The 18,213-nt window shown below is 43.1% G+C and overlaps 1 pseudogene; it reads left to right on the plus strand.

Annotated features, from left to right (window-relative positions):
- Nucleotides 1-3,611: 3,611 nt before the first annotated feature.
- LOC119542532 overlaps nt 3,612-18,213 on the plus strand; it is a 45,323-nt pseudogene continuing 30,721 nt past the window's right edge.

The raw sequence follows: 18,213 nt of genomic DNA on the forward strand, positions 1-18,213 counted from the left end.
TGGTGTGTGCCTGTTATTTGAAGCACTTCCGTCACACTGGGTTGTCTGGGGCAGCTCTGGGCTATGGGGCTGGCGATGGGCAGGAGTGTTTCCTGTCCACCAGGATGGTGGCTGTGAGCGGGCACCCCCCTTTTCTTGGGAAGTTGTGTTGTTTAGTGAATTTTCTCAGCCACTGGAATATTGCCTTTTGTCTCAGAGCTCTCTTAGTTCTGCTCTTGACTTGACGTGCCCAAATTTCAATTCTTTGAAGCTTTCTGTATTGAGCTTCTTAGAGTAATTGTTTTAGAAAAAGCAAAAGGATTTAAAAAAAAAAAAAAAAAAAAAAAACGGCCCTCCTCAGAGATCTAATGGGTTATTGAAATGCTAATAGACAAAGCAACCAGGGCCCTTAAGGAAAGGTGCACAGGGCAGAGAGATCAGCTTTGCTTCGGGATTTGCATATGCGCCTCAAGGCCTGATCTCCGCCCTTCCCCTTTCTGTGTTCACCAGAACTCGAAAAATCCTCTGCTTTTATTTTGGAGTTTTTCGTGTTGTTTTTTTTCTATGTCTGTCTCCTCTCTGCTGGGCTGGCTGCTCTCAGAGTCTCTGGTGTATGGTCTCAGTCTATCTATGGTTGGAGTTTGAATCAGTAGAATGAGTTTCCGATAAGAGCAGCCACTGCAATTCTCCCTTCTCCTTCCCGGAGCTGACAGCCCCTCCTCCCCCGGGACTGAGCCTGGCAGGGAGGGGCGCGGGTCCCCTGGCCGCAAAAACTTACAGATTTCGCTGATCTCAGCAGTTCCACGTTTTCATAAGTGTTGTATGAAGTATGCCCAAAGACAGATTGCTCTGTGGTGTCCAGTCCACGCAGTTCCTGGCTTTTTACCTACTTTCCTGGAGGAGTAACTAAAACATACAGCTCACCAGTCTGCCATCTTGCCCCGCCCTCCTCATGCTTTTTTAATCAAGAATGAATAGTTTTATCCCACTTTACTGTGACTCTCAATACATATTTGCTTTTAAATGATGGAGACTTGAAGATAGGATTCTCACTAAGCTCACTTAGACTGTGCTGCCCCTAAGGTTTCAAGATCCTCCCCATATCTTTGAGACTGCCTTAGCAGCAGACCTAACTGACCTCCAACCGTCTCAGAGCACAGTCTTGCAATATGTTAATTTTGTGAACTAACATTCCTGGTATGCAAGTAAGTTTTGTTTCTTGTAGGCATTGCTGACCACCTGCCTTAAATGGATACAGAAAGTTATAGATGGTTTGTAAAAGAGAATTTTGTTCATTGTAATCAATGCTGACTAAAATTTGATAAGCTTATATACAAAGGATTTTTTCCTTTACCTTGCACAAGTGAAGTGCTAAAATAGTTTAATATATTAAATAATTTAAAAAGATTTTCTATCCTTCTGTTAATCTAAATTTTTTAAGTGAAATGTTTTTCATGTATTTGAGATTACGTAAAATTCCTAAAAACTTGGCAATGTTTCAACTGCCCATGTTATATCCTCATACTGATCTGTATATTAAACAACAGTATGATATTGTTAGTCATGGTGCTTGTTGTTCTTAAAAAATTACAGATCATTAAAACAACCAAATTTATTTGTCAGTTATACTACCATGCTCTAAGACTCAAACATTTAAATTTTCTGTGGCAGTTTATTTAAACAACATAATTCAGCTTTATTTGACATGGAACCTAGAATAAAGAATAAAATCTTAATCAGCAAATCAAAAGTTTTTTTAAAAGTCCCTTAAAATAGTAGAGAAAAATATGAAACTATTAAACTTTCCCCCCCTGGAGAATTCTTGCTATTCTCTTAAGTAATAGGGGCTCTAAATTTAATAAGCCAAGCCCTTGGGCTTGAGGCATTCCCTTATCAAACTTATCTTTCTAATGACAAAGTTAAGCCCACTTATAATTACTGCCTAAGAGTCACCACCAGAGAACCTCTTTTGTTGCTCAGAAGGGGTGTCCTAGTTTGTTAATGCTGCAGAATGCAAAACACCAGAGATGGATAGGCTTTTATAAAACGGGGGTTTATTTCGCTACACAGTTACAGTCTTAAGGCCACAAAACATCCAAGGTAACACCTCCGCAATCGGGTACCTTCACCGGAGGATGGCCAATGGTGTCTGGAAAACCTCTGCTAGCTAGGAAGGCAGCTGCCATCTGCTCCAAAACTCTGGCCTCAAAATGGCTTTCTCCTAGGACGTTCCTCTCTAACAAGCTTGCTCCTCTTCAAAACATCACTCCCAGCTGCACTCCATTCCCTCTCTTTAAGTCAGCTCATTTATATAGCTCCACTGATCAAGGCCCACCCCAAATGGGTGGGGCCACACCTCCATGGGAACATCTCATCAGAATCATCTCCCACAGCTGGGTGGGGCACATTCCAAGCAAATCTAACCAGCACCAAACGTCTGCCCCGACAAGCCTACAAAGATAATGGCATTCTGGGGACACAACACATTCAAACCAGCACAAGGGGTCTCTCTCTAAGCCAAACTCTACAAATACACTCACTGCCCTCCTCCTTATGTGGAACATGACTTCCAGGGGTGTATATATATATTCCTAGCAATGTGAAATATGAGTCCCAAAGATGAACCTTGCCCTTGCAGCATAGGATCAGTTGATCAAAAAGGGAAATAAAATTTCAGTGGCTCAAATAGAGCTGAGAAGTTCATTCTAGAAGTTATTCTTATGCAAATTTCAGCTACATATTGCAGACTGTCACAGTATGCCAAGCCCCAACCGTGTTCCTAAAACTCAAAAGAATACGTTTAGCTCCATCTTCTTCATTCTTCTGTTCAGACCATGTATACTAAAATTCTCACCCAGTTTGTTTCTTTCAAATTAGAAGCCTTTCACAAAATCCTCCTTGCCAGATACTACATTCATGTTCCCTACCCTCAACCAGCCACCCTCAATACCATAGCCAAAAGTGGGAACTGCTACCCACTGATGGCTTGAATCCACTACAGAGGATGGAATATTGGCCCAAATTCCCTTAAGATGAAGGGAGCTACAGATGTGGCCTCTCTCTTTCTAAGCCCACTTCACAGGTAAACTAAACACCCTCCCCCTACATGGGATATGACTCCCAGAGGTGTAATTCTCCCTGGCAACCTGAGACATGACTCCTGAGCATGAGCCTGGACCCAGCATCATGGGATTGAGAAAATCTTCTTAACCAAAAGGGAGAAGCCTAATGAAACAAAATAACATTTCAGTGGCTGAGATTTCAAAGGGAGTCGAGAGGTCACTCTGGAATATATTCTTATGTGCTCTACAGATATCCCATTTTAGTTTTTAGCGTATTGGAGTAGCTAGAAGGAAATACCTGAAACTTTTTGAACTGCAACCCAGTATCCTTGATTCTTGAAGACAATTATATAATTATGTAGCTTACATGGTGTGAACGTGTGGTTGTGAAAACTTTGTGGCTCACACTCCCTTTATACAGTGTGTGGAGAGAAGAGTAGAAAAATGGGAACAAAAATTAAATAATAAATAAGCTAGAGTGGGGGATGGAATGCTTTTGGGGTTCTTTTTCACTTTTATTTTTATTTTTATTTTTATGCCTGAGTCACTTCTGATCCACCTTTGCCAATCATGCTGGTGAGTGCAGGGCCCAGGGTGTGGGGGCATATGGGGCAACCCTCCCTGACCTGCACCCTCCCTGTCCAGGATGCCCTTTAGACCCAACTGTCTCCTGAACCAAGTGATGTGCAACATGATCACCCCCCCTCACTGATGGGCACCACTTTGAGTACAGCAACCCATCCTTTCTCAAGCTCCTGGGGCTGGTAGAGACCACAGGGATAGATTTGGCCTTCCTCTGAGGGGTGTACAGAGGGCAGGCATCAAGGTCTGGGATGGCCCTGCACCTGGCACTCTGAGGAGGGGAATTTGTGTCTGGGGGTGAGGGGAGGAAGGGCATGAATGGGAGCCCCAGGGCAAGAGTAGAGACCCAGAGCTCAGGGCTGGAGACAGCACCCCTTGTGCCTGGAACAGAGCCTGGCCAAGGAGTGGGCAGTGTACAGGGAGGACCCAATGCCCTGCTCTGTGGCCCACACAGTTGGTGATCACAATCCTGGTGCTCTTGCACATCCCACAGCTGGCTGGCAAGGCCTTCCCATTGCAGATGGCCTTCATGGACTTGGTGGATGAGTTGGTCATGGAGCACAGGGAGCTTGGGACCTGCCCAAACCCCCACCCCATGACCTGACCCATTCCTTCCCAGGTGAAGTGGAGGTGAGACAGGTTGCCTGGGAACATGAGAGATGGGTGTGAGGGCCAAGAGGGGCCAGGATGGGGGACTGGGGCATTCAGTCAGTGACCAGGCACACAGGCTAAGTGGCACAGGTTCAGGGCTTGTCTGAGAGAGCCCTCCCTCCGTCCCTGAGCCAGCCCTCTCTGCCCTGCCCATGTCAAGGGGAACCCTGAGAGCAGCTTCAATGATGCCAACCTGTGCCTGGTGGTGGCCGACCTGTTCATGGCGGGGATGGTAAACACCTTAATAACACTGGCCTGGGCCCTCCTGTTCATGATCCTGCACCTGGATGTGCAGTGTGAGCCCCTTCTGGGACATGGGGGGGTGGGGGCAGGGAGTGCACAGGTGGACAGTGTCAAGCTGGGGTGCCTGAACTTTGTCTGTCTGGACACCAGAGACACTGTGCAGAGCTGGGCCCTGGCTCCTGTAGCAGTGGTGCCTCCTCCACACAGACACTGCCCCCAACAGAGTTGTGACATGCAATGGTCAGGGCAGGGTCGGCTCCCAGCCTCCTGGGTTCTGACTCACCTTGGCCACTTGTCTGCCCAGGCCACATCCACAGGGAGATTGATGAGGTGATATGGCAGGGGAGGAGGCCCAAGTTTACAGACCAGGGGTGCATGCCCTTCACCACAGACATGATCCATGAGGTGCAGTGCTTCAGGGACATCATGCCTCTGGGCATGTCTCACATGACCTACCGTGACACCGAGATCCAGGGTTTCCATATCCCCAAGGCAGAGCCTGGCCACCCTCCCCCTGCCCAGCCAGTGTACAGAGTTCAGGGAAACTGACCGGGTGGAGCATGTCTTGAATGAGTCCAGTGTGTCCCAGACGGATGGTGCATGTGCCCATGCAACTGCAGTGGCAGTGGGCAAAATATCTCCCAAACCTGTAGTCTTTCCCTGGCCTGGCATCTCCTGCACAGGGGACACAGGATGAGTTGATCCTCAACCTGTCATTGGTGCTGAAGGATGAGATGGCCTGGGAGAAGCCCTTGCACTTCCACTCAAACATGGCCTTGATTACAATGGCCATTTTTTGAAGCCAGAAGACTTGATGCCTTTCTCAGCAGATGCCTGTGGGATTCCAGGTCCTGTGCCTGAGGGGTCTCAGATAGGAAAGTCCTTGGCCACCCCTCCTCACCAAGATCCCATGCCCACACACAGGCTGCTGCAATTGCTTTGGGAAGTCCCTGGCCTTCATGGGGCTCTTCCTTGTTTTCACCTGCCTCCTGCAGCACTTCAGCTTCTTGGTTCCTGCCAGGCAGCCCCAGCCCAGCAACCATGGCCTCTCTTCCACCTTGGTGTCCCTGTCCCCCTACTAACTCTGTGCCTTGCCCCATTAGAGATAATCACCAGGACCAAAACCTCCAGCCCCACCCAGAGACCCTGTGCTACAGTAAACCAGTCTGGTGGTTCCCACCTCACTCTTAAATCCAGGTCCTGCTGATCTAGGGTCTCAGCTGCCTGCCTAGGATCAGCCCCTGATCCCTGCCCAACAATTTGTTCCAATTCCCTTTCAAAATGTTTCCATTTTCCAGATGGGTATACTGAGGCTCAGAGGGTGCCTGGCTTTCCATCCCTTCCTCACAACATCACCCATTGAGTCCCAATATTAGTGACCTGGTTTGGTGACAATGTCAATACGGAAGTCTCAGCTCTTGGAATGTAAGTTTGGATAGGGACAAGAATGGGCAGCTGAGAAGACAGACATAATCACTGGCTGGGGCAGGGGAGGGGCTGCACTACTGGTTCCCAAGAACACATGAGACTCAACAATATGCTAGAAGGATGTACAGAACTAGGAAAGCTGCTATAACTCATGTCTTATAGCCAACATAGTTCCATGGCACACTGGGAACATTTTGTCCTCAGGGCCTGAGCAAGTTAGCACACATGTTTTGCATCTGAGATCCTTTGTTTTCCTTTACTGGAGTAGATATATCCTAGTCAAACTTGGATGTGATTTTGTTGGTGTGGGGGGCAGGGCCTCCCATGGCCTCAAGTCTCAGTGTGGGCCTGGCTTCAGGGGAGTTCATACCACCTTCCTGCTCTCATCACATCAGATAGCCAGTCCTGTTCAGTAGCTATCCATCCATCAAGTGGGTGCTCTGTATTTGTGCACAGGGCACTGCAACATGCTGGGCATGCTGCTGCTATAGCCTGTTCTGATTAACCAGGGCTATTTGCAAGCAATCAGTCACCAGGGTCACCAGAGTTTATAGTTACACAGTAATCAGCTGCTGTGACCAAAGGTTCTCACAGACTCCTGTGAAATAACAACTTCGTAAAGTCTGTAACCCTAATGATAACAGTCAATAAATGGGCACATTAGTGGAGTTCCAAACAGCCTTCACAGTTAGTCTAGCACAGAGTCATATTGTGTGCCCAGAATGATGACACACAGGTCATCAGGCTTTCATCTGACCTTGTCAGGGTCAAAAAGAAGGAGCTAGCTTGGTAAACATGATTCATCCTTTCGTGCATCCTGTGTAATTGTGCTGAGAGCCAGCATTTTTCTCCTCCTCTGCACCTCTCTAGAGACACTGATATAACACTGGATTTCCTTCTTGCCTGACCCATTTATTCATTCTTTCCCCCTTGGCTACTATTTCTCCTTCTCTCCATTGGTCAGTGAGATTTATCCATACATTTCCACTTTTGGAAGGAATGTTGGGTTGCCCACTCTGCTGGTCCAGGTTGGTGGCAGCAGGCCCTGAGCCTCCCCACATTCCCCTCCCTTCATATAGAATAGGATCACTCAGGTGATCAAGTGAGCCCTCTACTGTAAGGCAGGACAGCAGCTCTCCCTGTAAGCTCTGAATTTGCTAGATGGGGCCAAGGAACAGTCCACACTGACAGTCCATTATGGATTCCTCTGTGCAGGTGCAATGTTACAGTTCACAGTTTTTGGCTCAGGGCCTGCTACATCTGGTAGGAAAAAGGATGTTGAGGTGATATCGGAAGAACTGGATAGTCAGTCATTCTGGCACCCCAACCCAGATCCTCCAGAAAGGCAGAGGAATCTATCAAGGAACTTCCTGTGACTCCCTCATGTTGAATGTGAGCACACACTCATGATTTTGTGTAAGCCAGCCCTTCCTGCATTTATGGCCCCCAGTTTTAGGCAACAAAGATATCTGTTGTCTGTTTCATTCCTCTTTCAAACCACTTCCACCCAGAGGATGAAACAGAACCTGCTGTGTCCATCTGAAGAGGTAGCTCATGTAGGCTTGTGAATGCTAAGGGCTGAAAAATGGTTTCCTTGGTATGAAGAAATACAACTGTGTGATCAAATTGGGAGAGTAATATATTACTGTCTTGAGACTGCTGTAGCAAAATACCACACACTGAGTGGCTTCAAACAAAACATGTCTCTTCTCATAACTCTGGAAACCAGTGGTTCAGGCCTGTCTGATCCAGGAAGGCCTCGTCTGAACTTGATCACATCTGCATAGTCCCTGTTTCCTAGAGGTTACCTCCACAGGTCCTGGGTTAGGACTTGGACATGTCATTATGGGACACCCTCCAATTTAGGCCAAATATCTTCTCTCCCAGCCATTTTATAGTATTTTGAGCATTTGCATCTACCACCAGGTATGCAACATCCAGTTCAGAGCAAGTGGTTATTCCTGCCAGTTGCATGTGATGTCATCCACCTGCCAGCTATGTGCAGGGCCTTTCCTCCAGGGAATTTGCCCATGGCCATCTGCACTCTCTTTCTCTCTTGCTGTCAGACAGGACAGTTCTTGTTGGCATCTTGTGCCTCAAAGGGTTCAAGAGGGATGAGTCAACCATCAGTTCATCCCTGCATTGTTGCAGCTCCCCCTTGTCCACTTGTCCCCCAGGCCAAGTTGGCCACCTCATGTGGACACACCAGGATGGCCACTTGCAGGTTCCAGTCCCCTTCCAGTCCTGGAAAGTGGTTCTGATGAGCATCAACTTTTCCTATTTTAATATACATTTAAATTCCTGTAGTAATTTCCATTGATCTGTTCTCCATCCAGGCCTCCCTTGTATAGGCCAGTTGTCCTTTTCCTAGCTGACCATAAGGCCAGGCCAGTGGTTCTGCCCATGAGTCAGTAAGAACCCAAACATACAGACTCATGTTACATTCTTACATCACAACAAGGAAAACAGCATGCAGCTCAGCCCATTTGGCTGATTTTTTCTCACTTGTTGAATCAGAGTTTTCTATCAGTCAGTCCCAGGGCAGTGGCCTTCCAAACAGGATGCTGTCTGTTCATCTCAGAACTGCCACCCCTAGGCCAAGCAGCTGTTTGTTGGTCAGTAGAGATCTGTTCATAGAGCATGACTCAGGTGGCAACAGGATGCAGCAGGTCCCCTGGAGTTCCAAACACAGGCCTTGGTGAAATTCCAGACTATACTACTTGAGAATATCATGAGTGCATCTTTTCTTTTCCCCAGTAGCATTTTCTTCTATAAACCATTTTCATTTTATTATGCAACCCTTCAGGAAACTTCCTTCCTTATTGGAGTGTTTCTTTTGTCATCATCCAAGACATTATGGGTATTACAGTGGTCCAGGCCCCACTGCCAGGTGTCTTTGTTCCACAATGCCAGGATCCACTTCGAAAAATCCTTTCAGGAAATTCTGCTCCTCCCTAGGGCAAAGAACCTGCTTTGGTTTAGGAAAGCTGCTGGAATGCAAAATAGCAGAAAGCTGTTGACTTTGACAAAGGGTGTCTATGAATTTACAATTTATAGTTATTAGGCCATGAAAATGTCCAAATCAAGGCATCAACAGGACTGACATCTTCTCTGAAGGGAAGCTGCTGGCATTCAGGGCTCCTCTGTCATCTAGGAAGACACATGGCTGGTGTCTCCTGGCCCTTATTTATTGGGTTTCATTGTTTCCAGCTTCTGGTTCTGCTGGCTTCCTCTCTGAGCTTTTGTGGGTCTTCTCTTAGTTTCTGAGGTTTCTCTCTGTAAGCTTCTCTTAACTTCATCTCTCCTAAAGGACTCTAGTAAAAGGATTAAGACCAAGCAGGATTACCTAATAGGTACACTCTTGTTAATGAGGTTGAACTTAAAGTTATGGGAATGGAGAGATCTGATGGAAGTTCATTAATGGGATTGTAAGTATCAGTGCAATGTTGAAGGTGAACATGATTGAAATGGGTTGGTTAAAGTCATGTAGACTAGCACTACAAATATAAATAAGTGCTTGCATGATCTACTTCTAAGTTATGGCCCTGGTACAAAGAGTTCAGAGAGTGATATATGGGAAAACTACTTATTACATACTATGGCCTATATTTAATTGTGAAGCCTTACTAGTACCACATTAATACTAGATATAAATAATTAGGGGTTATAAGAGCTTTGGGGTGATTTGGGTTATGATAATTGCTTAAAATTGAGAGTTGACTAGTCCCCCAAAGTTCCTAAAAATCATGTTCTGTGTGCAAGATGGCCAAGTTTGAGGATCAGTTGTTGGATGTGGAGAACACATCCCTTACTGATAATGATAAATCAAAGTAAAGCAAACTGATATTGACATGAAAGTCTCAGCAACTTCAGCAAGAACCACACCTGGAACTAGAGTGGTGGCAATGGCACCACCTAGTCACCCAGCAATAGTAGCAGCTTCCCTTCCTCACCCAAATATCAGGGACCTCTAGTCCCAGGTGCTTCAAAATATTCCCAGAGGACCTGTGCAGCAGCCTCTTGAGGATTGAATCTTCACTCTTAGTGTCTCAGCTGTATACAACATGGGATTAGAGAGGGGGCAGAATGCACTTAGGATAGGGGTTCCAGGTGCAACAATCTTGAGAGGTGTTCTAGTTTGCTAATGCTGCAGAATGCAAAACACCAGAGATGGATAGGCTTTTATAAAATGGGGGTTTATTTTGCTACACAGTTACAGTCTTAAGGCCACAAAGCATCCAAGAAAACACATCAGCAACCGGGCACCTTCACTGGAGGATGGCCAATGGCGTCTGGAAAACCTCTGCTAGCTGGGAAGGCAGCCGGCATCTGCTTCAAAGCTCCGGCCTCAAAACGTCTTTCTGCCAGGACGCTCCTCTCTAGCAAGCTTGCTCCTCTTCAAACCATCACTCCCAGCTGCACTCAGTTTCCTCTCTTTGAGTCAGCTCATTTATATAGCTCCACCAATCAAGGCCCACCCTGAATGGGCGGGGCCATACCTCCATGGGAACATCTCATCAGAATCATCTCCCACAGCTAGGTGGGGCACATTCCAAGCAAATCCAACCAACACCAAAAGGTCTGTCCCACAAGACCAGAAAGATAATGGCATTTGGGGGACACAATATACTCAAACCAGCACAAGAGGGAAATCTACAGTGTATAGTGGGGACTTGCAAAGAGAGGCAGAGTGACTGCATATGAAAGGATGGGGTGAGTGTGTTCAAACAGGATAGGTGTTGGGATATGCTGGCTGAAGCCAGCAGACAAATGTGGGAGGCAATACTTTTCCACACTGCATGCATGCACTTCAACAGTTGGCTGGGGAGATAACCCTTCACATACCTGTGGACAGGTGTTCCCATGAGGGAACTCAGGATTCAGCAGACTTGTGGAGGCTGCCTTCACTCTTCTTCCATGGAAGCCCATGGTTTGCAAGGGCATGACATGTGTATAGGCAATGGTGACACACAGAATTACCAGGAGCCCATTCCCAACAACAGTCTCCCAGGGGTGTGGCAGACAGGGTCCAGCATGAATTTGAGCTGGGAATGAGACTTGCAGGCCAGCAACTCGAGACTGGTCCACTTGGAGGCCTGAAAATTAACAGACTCCCTGTGCCCTTAAGCAGACTCCATGCTGAGCTGCACAGGGCCCATCCTCAAACCCAGGCTGGCAGTTCCCAGTTCACATGGAGAGCTGGTGCACTGATTGGATTTCCACCTCATTTGGACCACACCCAGCACACAGGCAAAGTAGGGGAAAGCAGACTTGACAGTAAGCAGTGGCTCAAAAGAACCATTTGCTGAGAGGACAGGAAAGTGCACTCCAGCAAGCTGTGACTCTGTCAAATTATACATAAATGCTCAAGTAATCCTCTATGTCTGAAAATAACTTTATCAAGATAAGCAAGTGCCCCAAAGTTAACAGAAAATCACAAAGCATATGAATATTCAAGGGGTTATGGACAGGCCAAATAAGAAAATTAAGAACTGGAGGAGACACAGAATCTGAAACAATTAATCAAACAAGTACATAGAAATCTCCAAAACAACTTCAATGCATTGTCAAAATCATAAAGGACATCAAGAAGACTCTAGTAGTACATAAAGAAGAATTTGAAAAAGTAATGAAAAAATAGCAGATCTTATGGAGATAAAGGTACTGTAGATCAAATTAAAAATATACTAGAAAAGCAGAACAGCAGATTTGAAGAGGCAGAAGAAAGAATAAGTGAACTAGAGGACAGAAAATCGAATGCAAACCCACAAAACAGCCAAGGGTGAAAAAAATTGAAAAATTTGAAATGGATCTCAATGAAATGAAGGACAACATGAAGTGTTCAAATATCAGAATAATTGAGGACTCTCAGGAAGATGACAGAGTAGGTGATGTGGAACAGGCTTCTTTTTCTTAAGAGTAAATAGAAAGGGATGAGAGCACACCAGGGACAGCAGTTCTGGGGTGTGACCAGCCATAGAGCATCCCCCAGAGTATGTGGAGGGAACATCCAACAAAAATGGAGAAGAGAGCAGCTGGAGGGATGCAGTGAGTGTGTTCCTCATTCAGACAGCCTACCCACAGTACAGCAGCAGCAAAACTATCACCAGGCAAGTGAGTCAGTAGCAGCCCCCAACTCCCATTCACCTACATTGAGAGTTTGCTGGGGGGATGAACCTCCACAGCCAGACAGCAGGGAGCTCCCATGAGGGAACTTTGCAGGCCGTGATTGCTCTACTCCCATGGTAGTCTGGGGGTGGGGATGCAACAATGAGAAGCAGGAAAGGAAGGGGCACCATATTGGCAATTTGCAGCCCCTGTCACATCCCAGAGACTTGTTGGCAAAGTGTGGGCAGAGAGAAAGCAGGCAGGGCCCATGTCCTATCTCCAGGGTGCCCTTGATCAGGCTCTTTGCCTACCTGCTCATGGCCCATGTTGCAGCCCCAGGATGATGATTCCCCTTCCCCACCCAGTTTGAGCTCCACCCACTGCACAGACATTTGGGGAAGATGGATTGAAAGTGCCACTTCCTGGTAGGTTAGGTAAAATGCTCTCCAGCAAACTGTACCTCACAAATGCCAGCTGCTGATATGTTAGGTAAACTGCACGCCAGCAAGCTGTGCCTCAAGTGCACCACCAGCTGTTAGGATATTGAACCTGCACTCAAGCAAACTGAATTATATATAAATGTTCAATTAATTCTGCACTACCCAAACTAATCCAACAAGACAACCAAATGCCCCAAAGCCAGGAGAAAATAACAAACCACTTGAAGGATAGAGAAGATATGGACAAGAGAACTTGAAGATTGGGTAATGGAAATGGAAAGCACAAAAGAATGAATGGTGCTTTATACTAGGCTTCAAAGACTGGAAGTGTAAGTCCTCCCAATTTGTTCTTCTTTCTTAAGGATGTTTTTGGGAATTTGAGGCCCCTTTAACTTCCAAATACATTTGATAATGAGCTTATCCAAGTTGCAAAGTTCATTGTTGGAATTTGTATTGGGATTGCATAGAATCTGTTGATGGGTTTTTGTAGAATTGATATATTAACAATATATAGTCTACCTATCCATGAGCATGGAATAGTTTTCTACCTATTTAGGTCACTTTTTATTTCTCATGGTAAAATTTTGTAATTTTCTGTGTAGAGGTCTTTTACATCCTTGGTTAAGTTTATTCCTAAGTACTTAATTTTTTTTAATTTCTATTGTGAATGGAATTTTTTATTGCCTCTTTGTTTAGGTCATTACTAGTGTATAAGAACATTACTAACTTATTTGCATTAATCTTATTTCCTACCACTTTTCTAAATTTGTTTATTTGGCCAAGTCAATTTATGGTTGAATTCTCTGGATTTTTCAAATATAAGATAATATCATCTGCAAATAATGACAGTTTTACTTCTTCTTTCCAATTTGGTTACTTTTTATGTCTTTATCTAGGTGAATTGTTCTGGCTAGAACTTCTAGCATAATGTTGAATAATAGAGGTTACAGTAGGCATCCTTGGATCATTCCTGGTCCTAGGGGAAGGCTTTCATCCTCTCAACATTGAGTACTATGTTGGCTGTGGGTTTTTCATATATGCCCTTTATCATATTAAGGAAGTTTCCTTTAATTCCTACTTTTGAAGTGTTTTTATCAAAAGGGGATGTTGAATTTTGTAGAATGCTTCTTCAGCATCTATTGAGCTGAACATTTGAGTTTCCCATTTTGATTTGTTAATGTTTTGAGTTACATTAATTGATTTTCTTATGTTGAACCACCCTTGCATGCCAGGAATGAACCCCACTGTTTGTGGTGTTTAATTATTTTAAAGTGCCTTGGACTCAATTTGCAAGTATTTTGTTTAGGATTTTTGCATCTATATCCATTAGGGAGCTTGGCCTGTAGTTTTCCTTTCTTGTAGTGTCTTTATCTGGTTTTGGTATCAGACTCATGTTAGCATCATAAAATGAGTTAGGTAGTGTTCCTTTCTCTTCAATTGTTTGAAAGATTTGAGCAAGAATGGGGTCAATTCTTTTTTGCAAATTTGGTAAAATGCCCCTGTGAAGCCATCTGGCCCTGGGCTTTAATTTGTAGTAGATTTTTGATAACTGATTGGATTTCTTTGTGATTGGTTTATTGAGGTCTTCTATTTCTTCTTGAGTCAGTCTATGTTGTTCATGTGTTTCCAGGAAATTGTCCCACATCCTCTTAGGATTTTTTTTCAGATCTGTAGTAATAATCACCTTCTCATTTCTTATTCTGTTTCTTTGGGTCTTCTCTCTTTTGACTTTGTCAGTCTAGCTAAGGGTCTGTCAGTCTTGTCAATCTTCTCAAAAAACCAAATTTGATTTTATTTTTTCTATTTTTTTTTTTGTTCTCCAGCTCATTATTTCTGCTTTAATGTTTGTTATTTCTTTTTGTTTACTTGCTTTTGGGTTAATTTGTTGTTCATTGTGTAGCCTCTTCAGTTTTTCACTTAGGCCTTTAGTTTTAGCTCTTTCTTGATTTTTGATATATGCATTTAGAGCTACAGATCTCCCTCTCAGCACTGCTGTCACTGCATCCCACAGGTTTTGATATGCTGTGTTCTTATTTTCATTCACCTGTAGATATTTACCAATTTCCCTTGCAATTTCTTGACTCACTGGTTGTTTAAGAGTGTGTTGTTTAACTTCCAAATATTTGTGAAAAATCTGGTTCTTTGTTGGTTATTGATTTCTAGTTGCATTCTTTGTAGTCAGAGAATGTGCTTGGAGTAATCTTAATCTTTTTAAATTTATTAAGACTTGTTTTTTTACCCCAGATTGTGATTTATCCTGGAAAATGTTCCTTGGGCACTAGAGAAGAATGAATAAGCTGGTACTTTGGGATGTAATGATCTATATATGTCTATTAAGCATAATTCATTTATTATATTGTTTACATTCTGAATTTCCATATTCATCCTCTGTCTAGATGTTCTATCTATAGAAGAAAGTGGTGTATTGATGGCTCCCACTATTTTTGTAGACATTTCTGTTGCTCCTTTCAGTTTAGCCAATGTTTGTCTCATGTATTTTGGACTTCCATGTTTAGGTGCATAAACATCTATAATTGTTATTTCTTCTTGGTGAATTATCACTTTTATTAATTTATAGTGTCTTTCTTTATCTCTTATGACATCTTTGTATTTAAAATCTTTTGTCCAATATTAGTATAGTTACCTCTGTTTTCTTTTGATTGCAGTTTTTGTGGAATTTTTTCCATCCTTATACATTCAGGCTCTTTGTGTCACAGGGTCTAAGATGAGCCTCTTCTAAACAGCATATTGCTAGGTCATATTTTTTTAATCCATTTTACCAGTCTGTGTCCTACAATGGTCAAAACATCATGGTGTTAGCATAAAGATAGACATATTGGTCAATGGACTCGAATTGAGAGTTCAGAAATAGACCCTGAGATATATGATCGACTGATTTTGATAAAACCCTCAAATCCACTGAACTGGGAAAGAACAGTCTCTTCAAAGAATGGGGCTGGGAGAACTGGATAGCCACAACAAAAAGAATGAAAGAGGACCCCTACCTCACACCCTATACAAAAATTAACTCCTAGATGATTATGTAGGGAAACATCTTCAGATCTAGTATTTGGAGGTTGCTTCTTAGACCTTATATCCAAAGCACAAAGATGGAAGAAAAAATCAATAAATGAGAACCCTGCAAAATCAAATTTTCTGTAACTCATAGAAATTTGTCAAAAAGTGAAGAGGCTGCCAATGTAATGGGAGAAAACATTTGGAAAGCATGTATCTGATAAGAGATTAATATCTTGCATTTATAAAGAAATCCTACATTTCAACAATAGTACAAATAGCCCAATTATAAAATGGGCAAAACTAAGAAAATATTTATCTCTGAAGAGGAAATACAAAAGGCTAAAAATCATATGAAAAAAAATGTTCATCTTTGCTAGCTATTCTGGAAATCCAAATCAAGACCACAGTGAAGTATCATCTCACACCAATAAGAATGGCTGCCATCAAACAAAGGAAACAACAAATGCTGGAGAGGATGCAGAGAAATTGGAACTCTTATTCATTGTTGGTGGGACTGTATAACAGTAAAGCCATTCTGGAAGATGGTTTGGCATTTTCTCAGAAAACTAGATATTGAATTACCCCATGATCTAGCAATTCCACTTCTCAGTATATACCCAGAAAATTTGAAAGCAGTGACACGAACAGACATGTGTACACTGATGTTCATAGCAGCATTGTTCACAATTGTCAAGAGATGGAAATAACCCATCAAGAGATGAGTGGATAAACAAAATGTGGTATATACATATGATGCAATGCTATGCAGCAGTAAGAAGGAATGAGGTCATGAAACATATGACAACATGGATAAACCTTGAAGACATAATGCTCAGTGCAATAAGCCAGACACAAAAGGATGGATATTGTATGCTACCACTAATGTGAACTCCATGAACAAATGTAAGATATGTGTCTTATAATGTAGAATATAGGGGCCAAGAGATAGAAGAAAGTGAAGGAGGTATGATAAGAATGGTCAGATGTGACTGTGCCTCATTAATGGGATTATAATTATCAGGGATGCATTGAAGGTGAACATGTTTGTAAATGACTAAATTCTTGTAACACACAGAGTAGCACTACAATGCTAAATAAGTGTTTGTGTGAGATATATATAGATATATAGATATATATATATATGGCATGACATGGGTCAGAAAGTTAACAACAGAGTGGTATATTGGAAAGCTACCCATTACATAATAAAAACTGTGTTTAACAGGAATATCTTACCAAGACTACACTAATACTAGGGGAGAATAATTAGCAGCTGATATGAGCTCTTGGATGTATTATGTTATGATAATGTTTAAAGTTGAGGGTGATGATGATTGTACAACTAAGTGAAGATAATGTAAGAAACTGACCATTTATCTTGGGAAAGAATATATATTAAATGAAATTAGGAACTCCCTGCTTCATAAATCAAGCCTTTGACTTGAGCTGTGCTCTTGTGAAACTTAGGGTTGTAAATGGGAGGGTGAGGTCTCCTATAATTATGGCTGAGAGGAACCACTGAGGAGGCTCTTTTGTTGCTTATATGTGTCCTTTCTCCCTAGACCCAGCTCAGGGGATGGATTCATTGCTCTCCCCCACATAAGGAATATGATTCCAGGGGAATGAGTCTTCTTTGCCACATGGGACCTGGGTCCCAGGAGTGAGAATGGGCCTATAAGTGAGGGATTGGGGGTGCCTTCCTGACCCAAAGGAGGATGAAATGAAGGCAACAAACTGAGAACTCAGTGGCTGAGAGATCCTGGGTGGAGTTGAGGGGCTATCCTGAAGGTTTCTCTTATGCAAGCTCCAACTAGACATCCCAAATGGCCACAGTATGCCATGCCCTTACCAAACATTGGCCCCAAATACCAAGGTCCCTACCTGATATTCTATAAAAGATTCACTCCCTAAGTTTCATCTCTTAGAACTTAAATCTGCCATAGATTTCCTATACCAGTCAAGTCCTAACACCCAGAGGCAACAGCCTCTTTAACAACAACCAGATGCAGCCCCCTTCCCCATACTGTCATCAACCCATTTCAATATGAACAACTTAGGGTGCTCACTGCCTAGATACCCTGAAGGTGGAGAAAGAGATTAAGTGAGTGGAAGGGGAAGCAACAAACAAGATTTAACAAAGTCCTAGGAATAATGAACCTCTATATATGTATGTATAAGTTTTTTTAATTCTGGGATTTTGGAATATCTGGAAGGAGGTAAATGACATGGTGGAATGCTAACTATAACATCCTTTAAAATTTGCTCTATAGCTACTTGTTGAATTATGATTTGAATATCTTCACCTTTCTATATTTACCATATATTGAATAATAAGGAAAGAACTGAAACTGTGGAACTGTAACCCACAAAAACTTTTGAAATTACCCATATAACTACTTGTTGAGCTGAACATCAAAAGTTAACACCTCTCTGTATGTACATTATATTTTACAACTGTCAAAATAGCTGAAATTGTGGAACTGTGATCTATGACATTCTTTGAAATTTACTAACTACTTGTTAAATCATATATGGAAAGTTATTACTGCTATGTTTATATGTTAAAGTTCACATTAAGAATGCATTAAAAATGAGAGGGGTGAAATAGATCTGACAATTAAAAACCAAAGATAAGTGTATTGGTTTGCATACATTTTGTCCCCCAGAAAAATCCATGTTCTTTGATGTAGTCCTGTGTGGGC

The sequence above is a fragment of the Choloepus didactylus genome, chromosome 8 (genome assembly GCF_015220235.1).
Source record: "Choloepus didactylus isolate mChoDid1 chromosome 8, mChoDid1.pri, whole genome shotgun sequence".
Classification (NCBI taxonomy): domain Eukaryota; kingdom Metazoa; phylum Chordata; class Mammalia; order Pilosa; family Megalonychidae; genus Choloepus; species Choloepus didactylus.